Genomic DNA, 13,763 nt, shown 5'->3' with positions numbered 1-13,763 from the left:
TGGGGGGAACTCTACCCAAGCTCAGAGGTCCCCATTACTCATTCAAGGCCCATGGTAAAGCACTGCGGAATTGGATGGCGCTATATAAATAACATATAATCATATGATATAATATACAACCTAGGATTGGCCTGCTATGTCTGTGCCCCACTGATTGGCCTGCCATGTCTGTGCCCCATTGATTGGCCTGCTATGTCTGTGCCCATTAGAATGGCCTGCTATGTCTGTGCCCATTAAAACGGCCTGCTATGTCTGTGCCTATTAAAACGGCCTGCTACATCTGTGCTTATTAAAATGGCCTGCTATGTCTGTGCCCATTTAAACGGCCTGCTATGTCTGTGCCCCATTGATTGGCCTTCTATGTCTGTGCCCCATTTATTGGCCTACTATGTCGGTGCCTATTTGAATGGCCTGCTATGTCCGTGCCTATTTGCTTGGCCAACTATTCTGTGTCCATTTGTTTGGCCTGCTGGGCCTGTGCCCTTCTGACGGGCCTGCTCTATTGGTGCCAAACCCCTTTTGGCCCCAGGCCTGGGGGAATATCACTGAGGAAAAGCCAGTGCCCACCAGTGACATGGAAATAGGCAGGTGTCCAGACAAGCACCATTGCCATACTATCCAAGAGGACACCAGTGTACGGCCATCTGTATATGGTGGGAAGGGTGAAGGCCATAAACCTCATGCCTGACACACATCTCCAAGGAGAACTTCGCACAGGCAAGGACCGGCGCTCAGACACCTACAGGAGAACGCAGTGTTTTCCTTGTCTTTAACAACTAACTCCGTATATGCCTCCCGGTATCCATATAGGTATCAGTAGTTATTTCCGTAAGGTTAGCTCCTGGCCCTGTTCAGTGGGGCTTACTTGTCTTACCTTCTGGCCTGCTATTTGCCTTCTAGCTGAGATAGAATTTGCGTTTTTACTCTTATCTATGTTATTGTTGTTTTTTTGTTTTTGTGACTTCCTTTTCCTTTCGCTCGGGTTGTCGAGAGGCCTGACTTGACCTCCTCCGACCTCCCGGGCGCTCGTGGATTGCGGAGAACGTCTCCAGCTTTTCTTCAGACTACCAACGGTCAGCCTGGACCCCGCGCGCGCGTACAGGATCCGGACGGTCAGTTGACAGTTTTTCCATCGTTATTCCGTAGATTGTCCTCAGCCTTATGCTGATACTAGTATTTGGTGTACCCTGTAGTTGGTCACCCTGAGTCTCTAGGGACCCTAGTTTGGATCACAGGAGGGTGCAGCCCTCCATCACTTCGATCCGAGAATATTTTATCTTCAGGAACAGAGAGCGAACCCCTCTCAGATACGGAACCGGACACTGATTTGTTATTAGAGGGCGCAGCCCTCCCTCAACCTCAGCCAGAGACTGAGCTGGATACAGGGGACATGTTTGGAGGACACATTCTCACAGAGAGGACCGGTCACTGATGTAGACTCTACTGTTTGGTTATTCACGGGTGTGGCCCGCTCAGGCTATCAGCCGGACACTATCACGATATTCGATCACATTAGTAGAGAGCACGGCTCTCTCATACACTCAACGCTCTACAGTGCCGACCATTTGTTCATCACACAGGCTTGTACCTGTACAAGACATCGATGACTACATGGAGGGGCGTCCCTCCTGCATTCAATTAGATCTGACGTCCGTGCTACTGATTTCGTTATAGAGGACTGCCTGGTCATGCAAGATATACATATTTAGACTGGATCCCTCTATTCTATCTCCTGTAATGGATCTACTGGATCCGGACCGCTCTAACACACGCGAGACATTCTCACAGAGGTATAACGGGGGGAGACTCCCACTTATTTACACACACTCCTGGAGATGGTACGGCTAACGGATGGACCTCAGTTATTACGTGAGTGCAGGTTTTGGTATATTCTGCACCATATAAAACAGAGGATTGCTTTCTGTTTTTGGATATCCAGACCATTGCGAACAACTGCGCAGACAGTTTCTCCCATATTTAGGTGACAGGAGATACGGAGACATTCATGGAGAAAACGGGCACTGCCTTGCTCAAGTAACAAGATTAAGGAAGGCCTATTACCCGGTCTGAAGGTAAACCGTTCGCATGGGTCACATGGTAAGACCGGTAACCCCAGTTGTATTGAGTTCCCCGGTCATTACGATCTTGGGATAAGATGGCAGGACTGCCCCATCTCCTCGGAACGCATACCTGGTGAACAGGGTTCGGAGATGGGGGTCCTCCGTCTACACTCTATTTATCCCTCATGGGAGCCGTTTTGTTCTGGATTCGTGCTAACCTACTTTTCAACTACCGTCATGGAGACCTACAAGACTTTGTGGGGGTACCTGGTGTGCCCGACTCCTACGCAGACATCTTTCACTCTTAGACGAGGACATATCTGGATGGAAATCTGCACTCCGGTTGGCACTTCCCATCCCTTTGAATATTCCTGGCATTCGCTACTCCCAGAATAGTCGACCACCGTCCCTCCACACAAGTTCGGTTCGGAACCCTGAATGGACGTCCTTTTGGAGTCTTTCCTCTACCGCGTCCGGGGATTGCACAGTTCACTTGGAATATTGGAATCAATTAGGATACGGCTAGTTTGACCACACTCTTGCCTGCAATATAAATTTATTCTTGGAGGAGACATCTCACTGGGTAGGCCAGGAGGGAACGAAATATCCTACTCGGTTCTATTGCGATTTGGTGGTGGACTTAGACGCATTCCTTGAGATTGAAGATCTGCCTGCAAGGTCACATTGCCGGGTGACCCTGGTACGATCGGTGGAGCAACCTTATCCATCAAAAGTTGAGACATGGTGGCAGTGTCTTATCGCGGCCCTAAGTCCGCAAATGGCCTTCGACATTTTATAACTGCAGGTAAATGGCTAATAGGTCAGTTTGCCAGCTCATGGACCAGCTGGTAGGTAACAGGTCGCGACCCCACGTACATTGGATCTATCAGCGGAGGATGTTTTTTCCGTTTTTGGGATACTTCATCAACTGGCATCTCCATCGGTCAGTGTATTGTCATCTATCGCAGTTGGAAAGTCCATTTAGGATTGCTCGGGTAGGCGTTGGATTTGTTGACTGAGCGTTAAAACAGCAAATACGAAGCCTCCTGTCATGTTATAAAATTGTAGATTATGCTAGCTTTAGTGTACCTATAATCTTAATTGTATTAATGACAGGAGGTGAGTATTTCCCACCCATTCTTATCCCTCCCTTGTTTTAGGTTAATAGTTTGGTTTAATCAGGTACGTATGCAACTCTGCTTGTTGTCTCTGCTACCTGTCGCCTGTTCTTACGTCTATTTTTTCATAAGTAGGGTTGGGATATCTACATTTTAAGGTAATTGTAACACTCTTCTGACCAATCTTAGGGTACTAAGGAATGGTAGGTTGTTCCTTTCCAAGGGAGATGGTAAAGAGGGAAATGGTAGGGGGATCTTTGCATCATATTATTCAAATTAATCATGTTCAGTTATTCTTTCTAGTAATAAAAATGTTATACATTTATTTGCATGTCAATGAGTGAAATAAGTATTTGACCCCTTCCACTTAGTACTTGGTGACAAAACCATTGCTGGCAATCACAGAGGATAGACTCTCCAAGTCATTAAGGCTTTTGATGACACCTCTTTGCATATCCTCTCCAAGTCATTAAGGTTTTGAGGCTGACCTTTGGCAACTTAAACCTTCAGCTCCCACCATAGATTTTCTATGGGATTAAGGTCTGGAGACTGGCTAGGCCACTCCAGGACCTTAATGTGCTTCTTCTTGATCCACTCCTTGGTTGCCTTGGATGTGTGTTTTTGGTCATTTTTGGTCATTGTAAGCTGGAATACCCATCCACGACCCATTTTCTATGCCCTGGGTGAGGGAAGGAGGTTCTCACCCAGGATTTGATGGTACATGTCCCCGTCCAGTTGTCCTGTCCCCTTAGCGCACCCCAAAGCATAATGTTTTCACCTCCATGTTTGATGGTGGGGATGGTGTTCTTGCATCCCTCATCCTCCAAACACGGCGAGTTGAGTTGGTGCCAAAGAGCTTGATTTTGGTCTCATCTGACCACAACACTTTCATCCAGTTCTCCTGTGAATCATTCAGATGTTTATTGGCAAACTTCAGACAGGCCTGTACGTGTGCTTTCTTGAGCAGGGGGAACCTTGCAGGTGCTGCAGGATTTCAGTCCATCATGTCATAGTGTGTTACGAATTGTTTTCTTGGTGACTATGGTGCCAGCTGCCTTTACATCCTTAACAAGATCCTCGCATGATCATTGAAACTCCACAAGGTGAGATCTTGCATGGAGCACCATATTGAGGGAGACTGACCGTTATTTTGTTTCTTCCATTTGCGAATAATCGCACAAACTGTTGTCACCTTCTCACCAAGGTGCTTGGCGATGGCCTTGTAGCTCATTCCAGCCTTATGTAGGTCTACAATCTTATCCCTGACATCCTTGGATAGCTCATTCGTCTTGGCCATGCTGGAGAGTTTGGAATCTGATTAATTGATTGCTTCTGTAGACAGGTGTCTTTTATGCAGGTAACGAGTTGAGATTAGGAGCACTCCCTTTAAGAGAGTGCTCCTAATCTCATCTCGTTACCTGTTAAAAGACACCTGGGAGTCATAAATCTTTGTGACTGATAGGGGATCAAATACTTATTTCACTCATTGACGTGCAAATCAATTTATAACTTTATTGACATGCGCTTTTCTGGATTTTAAAAAAAATGTCATTCTGTCTCTTACTGTTAAAATACACCTACTATTAAAATTTTAGACTGATAATTTCTTTGTCAGTGGGCAAATGCTCAAAAACAGCAGAGGAATCAAATACTTTTTTCCCTCACTGTAGTATAAAAGTTGCATTAACCGTACAAACTGTATAATAGATGCTAATTATGGCCATAATTCATTTCTTCTTAACCCTTACTAGTTAAACATAATAAAGTAAACTTCATAATGACAGAAAGCAGACTGTGGTCTGTATTTATATAAACACAAAAAGAAATACAAGTTTAGCCAGTTTTAACGTGAAGGAAATAGACTGTCTTTCACTGTAAAGAATATTTTTACACATTCAAAACATACTTTCCTCCTAAATTACTTTTTTTTGTCTGTCTGTCTCTCTCTATCTGCCTGTCTGTCTGCTTATCTATCTATCCATGTACACACATTCTTTGAAACTGACATTTAGTGACATTTAGTGAATGAGAGAGTTCACTGGATGTTGTATATATAGTGTTAGTGTAGATATAGAACAATCTCTATTAAAGGAACACTATAGTCACCTAAATTACTTTAGCTAAATAAAGCAGTTTTAGTGTATATTTCATTCCCCTGCAATTTCACTGCTCAATTCACTGTCATTTAGGAGTTAAATCACTTTGTTTCTGTTTATGCAGCCCTAGCCACACCTCTCCTGGCTATGATTGACAGATCCTGCATGAAACAATGTAATTTACCTTAAATAATTGTATCTCAATCTCTAAATTGAACTTTAATCACATCCAGGAGGCTCTTGCAGGGTCTAGCAAGCTATTAACATAGCAAGGGATAAGAAAATCTTAATTAAACATAACTTGCAATAAAGAAAGCCTAAATAGGGCTCTCTCTACAGGAAGTGTTCATGGAAGGCTGTGCAAGTCACATGCAGGGAGGTGTGACTAGGGTTCACAAACAAAGGGATTTAACTCCTAAATGGCAGAGGGTTGAGCAGTGAGGCTGCAGGGGCATGTTCTATACACCAAAACTGCTTCATTAAGCTAAAGTTGTTCAGGTGACTATAGTGTCCCTTTAAGGCAGCCCAAGTTTAGATTTATAATAATTACATTTTATTTGCATCACAGGAGTATGCATAGTTAATGCCATCACCCACCATGCAGTACAAGGTTTGTAAATATGATGTATAGATATGATACATAACAATGAACTATGTATTATAGGAAAATAAACATCGGTGTTATGTATCTGTTATAATACATGACAGCAGACTAGAACATGTAGAATTAGAGAACCAAGTACTGCGCTGTTCAAAACAGTGCATAACAGACAATAGTACACAGATGCTGTCATAAATGTGTGCCTGTGTGTGTGTGTATAAATGTTGCAATAACAAAGGCATGAACACTCACAGGACTTATCAATAGCAGCAAACGTGTTTATTACATCCCCTTATAATATCCATGATTTATGTTTTGGACTTCCCTGGGTATATTGTATTTAGTATACAGAGTGTATACACTAAGCTTCAGGCACAGAGGTACAAAGGATTGTAACCTGTCCATATCAGAATTGTTTTATATGATTTAACCTTGTGCTCTACAGAGTGTAAAAGGAATTCAGCTTACTATAGCTTATGCCTGGCTCTGATTTGTCATTGGAATAATATTTCAATAAACTTAAAGAATATACCATGTTCATTGTATTGATACTGATGAGTATTTTATTTAGATCAGGTATAAACGTTCTGTGCCAGGCAGTGTCTGAGAATTGTCCATTCTCCTTAGTCTGCTACACTGTAACTGGAGCTAGATAAAGACTTCTAAAATGCATGCTGAGTGGCCTGAAGCAGTAAGTGATATACAGCGACATGCATTGTATACTTGACAATGTTATAAATAAATTCCGGGGACACTTTGCTGCTGGGCCATCGCATCTCATCACATCACTAGATGTCAATAGTACTGTGTATCCTGGGGCCAACAGGAAACCACAACATAGAATGCTGCATTTGTGTAGCAGGACTACTACCAGATCAAAATGCTTCTTACAACTATTAAACATTCACAAACACAAAAAGCAGTATATTTAGTGAATAATCTGATAACATTTGGAGATCTATTGTTTTACAAAATAGGATACCAAAATATCTCAACTACAGGACAATTATAGAACTACAAAATGTTTTTTTTTTGTTTTTTTTTGCATGAGAGATAAAACAAGTACTGAAATAACTATAAATCTACTTTCTGTTCCTCAGGGATAATGGAGAACCTTGATGTTCCTTGCATGCAATGGCGGTTTGAACTCTCTATAGCTGGAGAGAAAAAGGGAGAAATGTTTCTTGTACACACAACACATGTTTGGTAATAAAAATATTTATTTAACATCAATTCTATAGAAGACAGTCTTATTGCTGAAGTGAGGGAAGCACAGAACACGGTACTCTCAACACCATCATTATTGGAATGGTGCAAAGTTGTTATGGTGCTTTGAGTGATTCTTTACTTTACGGCAAGTGTTTCTCTCAAGGTGGTATAATTAATTGGACATGAAGAAAGGGAGCAAGTCTTTTGCCATAATAACTGTAATAGATGTATGGGTATACAGCATCTTTAACCCAGTGAGTAATTGAAATATGCATATTGTTACTAACTTTAGCTACAACCATCATACTCCTTAGAAATCTTGCTAACATTACCTAGAACTGTCCCATTAATTGTGTTAAAAGGCTGTTAGAGGGCAGTCTGTCAGGCCTCTGTTGCTTCTGTCGTTCCTCTGCAATGCAAACACGCTGGCCTATTCTGCACCTGCAGGGTGGCGGGTTTAGAGAAGCGTGTGTATCACTCATCAGACTGCACTTCTTCTGGGGCCCTCCAAAAGATATGGAGCTAGATAGTGAGAGAAATAACTTAGATATACTTAAAGTCCCAGAGGACTAAAACAAGGGTCTTTTTTATATAAGCCTTTGAGGAGATGATGCTTTAGTGTAGATCAGTCAAAGGTCCTCCTTGGCATTCAAATAAATTAGGTTTTGATTACGGTAAGTTCTGTTATTGGCATCTCATGTAAAATATAAGCAGAAAGGAAAAACTAATAGTGCAACCCAGTATGTTTAATAATTCAATTATGTGAAGAAAAATAATACACTCACAAGGAAAGAGCATCCAATCAGCTTTTAGATAAGGCTCTGAGTGGTATAATCCCCACTCACGGATGAAATTTGAATTTTTCTCTTTGAGTGTTCACAGAGGTAGTGGCATATGAAAGAATAAAAACAGGATATAGTAGGTGTAGCGAAAGCCACTTCGCCACTGTGTTTTGGAGGGGGCTGCTTGCCTGCCTCTTACCCCGTGACTACGGTCCCTGGGCGATTTGGCCCTTTATGCACGGTATTTGGGCATACTGTGGGTTATTGGGCTGCCCCAGGATTATGGGCCCTCTCATCAGCCCATACGAAACTTAAACCCCATGGCATCTGAGCGCTGTTTGGATATGTTGAGCGCTCAGATCCAAGCCATCTGGGGATGGGTTGAATGTGGGGGTTCTGTTTAGTATAACAGGAGTTATGTATTTTTATGTCTTTTGGTGGTTGCTGGTAACATGTGCTTAATGGAGGCTGTGTTTGTCCCTGGATATAATTAAATCAGCTTCTCCATTGTCTCCAGGATAGAGCATTCTGGGGAACTAGTTTGAGCTGGAAAAAAACATGCTTCCAGAAGGTCAAATGCACATTTGTACTAACTTTTGAACCCCTGGTCCAATTCGTATGATTTTTGAGTATGTTGTTCCCCCAAATTGATTGTGAATATTGATTGATTGTGAATATGTATTTTTATGCGAATGTGATGTATATTTTGGGAGTTATGAATGTTGTGTAAAAACTGTATTTTCCCTACCTATGATAATTGTATTTTCCTGTGTGTACAGATAATTAGTTTACAGGTAGAGGGGAGGGCTATGTGTGGGATGTAACTATTGTGTAATTGGTTAATGTACGTTACTGTGTGTGTCCCTCCCCTTCATGGGAGCACCTAATAAAAAGGGCTGCAAGCTAGCAGCCAGAGAGTTCTATTTTTACCCTCAACTTGAGTCCTGTCTCTTATTGGGGGAATCTGCTACAAGGGGTTGCTATGCTAGGCATATTCCCTTGCTATAATCACTGAGCTCTTGTAAGAGCTTGTTCCTGCTTCGTTCTGAAGGGAGATAGCTGCAGCCTGCGGTGCTTATGGTGTCTGGTGGAGTGCTTGGAGTCCTCTGGAAGCGCTAGGAGCATCTTTCAATGGAGGTACCCAGTCGGGGTGCCAGTGGATCCGTTACAGTAGGGATGTGCATGGGCAAAAAAATTGGTTCGGCACTTTGGCATTTCGGGAATTCTGGACTTCGGCAATTCCCTTACCCCTAACCCCAACCTTACCTCTAAACTAACCACAACCCTACCCCTAAACTAACCCCTAACCCCAACCCTACCCCTAAACTAACCCCAAAACTAAACCCTAACCCTTACCCCTAACCCTAGGGCTAGGGTTAAGGTTAAGGATAGAGTTAGGTTAGGGGTAGATTCCTGTCATCATTACCTTAATTTTCCTGTTTTGACACTTTTCAGAAATCTGAAGCACTTTGCCACTTCGTCAATTTGGTTTGGTTCGGCACTTCCGAAATTCGGCACTTCGGCATTTCGGAAATTCTGAAGCATCCGAATGTCCAAATTGCCGAAATTCTTCCGAAATTAAATTTGTACCGAAACGAATTGCACATGTCTACAATATAGTGCTCACTGTTTGAAAGCAATAAAAGTGTATGGAAAAGAATGAAAATTACTCACAATTTCATGAGAACCTTATGCTCAATGATATCCCCACCGAGGATATATATGAGTAGAGGTAGATGTTGTGATGGTCCCTGGAGAGGCTCCTTTAAGAAGATAAAATAAATGCAGGATAAAAAAATAAATAAAAAACAAAATTTTGAGGGTAAAAGCATTATTTTTTACAATACACCACACAAAATGAAATAAAAGCAAATTAAAAAGTCCTTCTGAATAGTCACAACCGTCACAATAGTCACTTTCTAGATCAAATGGGTCAATCTTATAACAAATATAAGCATGCCGACAGAACTTGCAATAGGGCAATAAAATGGGGTAAACAAGAAAATGTAAAGCTCACCATCAGTGATACAAGACCAACCCCCAAAAGTTGTTATTTCTTAAGTAGAGAAAGGGTGTTTTAAAAAAAAAAAAAGTATAATAACGACGTTGAATGTTCTACCCAAAGAGATTACCCAAAGGTCAGGATGTTTGTTTGTTTGTTTTTTGGTTTCCAAAATCTAAATTTTTTTAAGTATATATTTAATATTAAGGATTTTTACACCTTTTTGTGGCAAACTGGATATAGCCTAATTTTTGTTTGTTTGGTTGTTTTTTTTTCCTTCTTCTGGATTAAGAATATAAAGGAAATTATTTTAAAAGGTTGAACTTGATGGACTTGTCTTTTTTTTAAACCTAGATTACTATGTAACAGCTGTATATGTAAAAAAACAAATTACAAGCATTTTTTAATCTTTTTTTTTTCTTTACAAAACTCTCACTATTAGTTATTTTAGATTCTCAGACATGTATCGTACATTGTAACCATGTCCTTTAGAGAATAGTAGAGGACATTATGTAATACATGTAGATATAATTGCTGGTTTCCTATTTAACTCTTCCATTACCTGTTCCTGATGATGACATTACAACCAGGGGGGACTGAAAAGAAGTTAATGTTACACGTAGTATTTTTACATATACCCAAGAGATACAAAGCCCCTAGACTTTCTATTGACAGACTTCTTTGTTTGCACATACCACGAGACTCTGAAATGCATGCCATAGTCTAGTAAAAGCCTTCATAACAGCTTCCTTTCAAAAACAACACTACAGGGGGAGGAAAATTGTTTTTCAGTTCACTGCTTCTGCGTAACTTTTAGTAAAAGGTTTTGGTTGATCAGTTAATGATCTAAAATGTAACAAAGCCCCTTTGGCAGAAAATGAATGAGAATGTGTAATCACACTGGATAGCGCTAGATACTGACACATTTGGCTCTCCAGCTGTTGCAGATTTTCAGTCCCATAATCCTTGACTTAAAGTTATCTGGCCATGATGACAGTTGTAATCTGCAGCTGGACATCACTTTTTTGTATTTTCTTCATTTTTGTCCAATTATTCCTGTCAGCTGAATGCTCCCAGTGCTGCTCAGGTATTATTTGAATTGCTGTATCAATGTGTGTGTGGCAGTGCATGTGTTTCTGTATGTAGTAGTGTGTATCTTTGTGGGGCAGTGAGTTTCAGAATATGTAGCAGTGTGTATATATGTGTGTGTATAGCACTTTGTATCTGTGTGTGAAAGGCAATGCATATCAATGTATGTTTATCGGTGTGTATGTGTGTGTTTGTGGTAATGCTGTGTTTTTCTGTGTGAATGTGACAGTGCATATTACTGTGTGTCTGGCAGGATGCACAGTAATATGTCTATGTGTGTTTGTGGCAGCATGTATCTGTCAGTATTACGAATGGTGTTGTGTTATGCACAGCTGATCTGCAGTGCTTGATCTGTTGGTTCTGTTCACGTCATTCTGTCATTTGTTTCCTGTATTTCTTTCTCCTTCCTTCCCTGCAGTCAGTGTTTGCATTGTCTTGTCTTCTACAATATTTATGAGAATATATATTTCATATATTTCATTTACATATGCAAAATAATAAGGTGCAATGATACTTTATTGGTCTAACATAATACTTAAAAGACAATCTTTTGATAATTTCCCTCTCTTTCTCAGGTCTGAAGCAATACACCTGAAGAAGAGAGAAAAAACTCTCAAAAGCTTGTCTTTGAAATATTATGTTAGTCCAAAAAAAAAGGTATCATTGCATACTGCATTTTGGCATCTTGTCTACTGGGCTAATATGTCTAATCCAATATCTGTCTGCCTGTCTATCTACCTGTCTATCTTTATTTATATTTTTATGAAGGCTGAGGCCTTTAGATAGGCCTTTAGATAGCACCCCTGACCCCCAAATGCCTCTGGGCATTAGGCCAACCTTAGAAAACTATATCTATACCAACAGGTTATATATATATATATAAATTACATCTTGACACCAATGAACATTTAAAAAGGGACACTTAAACTACATAACCACTAGAGCTCAGTGCCATTTTCAGTTTCATTGGCAAACTGTTTGAGAGTAGTTTCACAAACAATTTTCTCTTACACCCAGAGACTGCCCTTCTTCTGTTACAATGATAATATGGAAGATCAATGGTTGGCTGAGAGTTGAGTTATTTGTACAGGTTAAGTGAAATTGATATTGCAAAGTATAAATGGCACATTATCAGTGTTCTGGGGAGGGGGCAGTCTTCAGTGCCAGTGAGTTCCCTGTTTTTTGTCAATCTGAGAGCTGTTCCACAAGAAGTGTTCTCTGTCACTCAGAGGTTGCCCCTCCTTGGCCACACTGATAATGTAGAATACATAGCAGTTATATTGCCAGTAGATCGTAGGCACCATCCCTCAGTTATTTGTTAAACCATTACTAAAGTGGTCATGGAGGGAATGGACTCTGAACATTAGTTTAATCCCATTTGTCCATATAACCACCCTTTAAATCTACAAATACAATTTTTTTTCCTTAATGGTTTTATCTGCAAAAATGCGTAACAGCAATGGGAATCAAATGTGCCCCTTCATTTGTCAACCTCTATGTGTACTGGTAAAAGCAATCAACATTTTTTGAGGCAGATCTTCTTGTCCATTCTGTCCCCAAATTAATGAATTAAATCAATAATGTTATTCATGATCTTATCTAGATGTGGTAATAAATAACATCATACTTACACAATGTCTACATATGTATAAATAATAATAATAATGATACATGTAAATAACATTACATGGTAGATTGTAATGGGACATTGTAAACACTGGGGAGAGGTCAAAACATACCAACAAATCTCTAACTTGCTCTTAAAAGCAGTGAGTTTATAATAGAGTGATCAATTGGTTGAATCGTTTTTAAATAGGAGTGAGAGTTTTGGATGTTGGAGGAGGAAGCTACAGGGTCTACCCTTGCTTCTAAGGCTTTATCTCACTCAGGAAAGTTCTGAATGAGAGGGACGTGAACACCCCTCCCTGCTGAGTATGTAAAGTATTTGCTGCAAGTGATTTACTATAAAACTGTAATGCGTCTTATTCAGGGTATTTTAATGTTCTAAATATATTATCTATATTCTGTATTAGCTTCTTACATATTATTTATATATATTTTTTAACTAATGGATACCTTGAATAAATTAATCATTTTCATTACAAAAAAATCATGTCAGGTTTATTTTTTATTTTTTTTAAATTTATGTTGTGCACAGTATTACAGAGAGGCTTGTGATGGCACAACAGCGAACACAAGCACAACCGAAATACTTTACCTCATAATGGTTTACATTATATATTATAACCAGCTTGACATTTTTACATTTCTTTAAAATATTGCTTCTTTTTCATTTTCCCAGGAACATATTGAGTTATCTTTGAAGATATAAAGGGAGAACATTTGAAGAGATAGAAAGGTCAACAAAGAACTGTCTAAAATGTATCCCTGTGAAGTTCTTCAACTAGTTTTGTTTGAAATTGATGATGTAAGAATACACCATCAAAGTATGTTTCATATCATATGGAAATTAAACAAAAACTATGAAAAAAATGTGTTGTGCTTGTATGTTGCCAATGTAAAAGAAACACATTGTGTTATTCTATATGCATAATTATGTCTTGATATCTAAACAATCTGAAGACATTCATAATTACTGTGACACTATCCCTGCCCCTAGTTAGTTTTAGGCCCTCTTTAGTGGAGTATAATATTAAAAAGAAACTTGCCTTTTTTCCAGTAATGAATCTCCCTTGGCACTGTCCCCCGGTCCACCCTACGTGATATCATCCATGCTCCAGGATGACAGCCCAATCCAATTATCCTCATAGAGGAACATTGTGGACCATAGGAACATGCGCGCTCT

Source organism: Pelobates fuscus, chromosome 4 (genome assembly GCF_036172605.1).
Source record: "Pelobates fuscus isolate aPelFus1 chromosome 4, aPelFus1.pri, whole genome shotgun sequence".
NCBI classification, from domain to species: domain Eukaryota; kingdom Metazoa; phylum Chordata; class Amphibia; order Anura; family Pelobatidae; genus Pelobates; species Pelobates fuscus.
Note: the sequence above shows the minus strand (reverse complement) of the source record.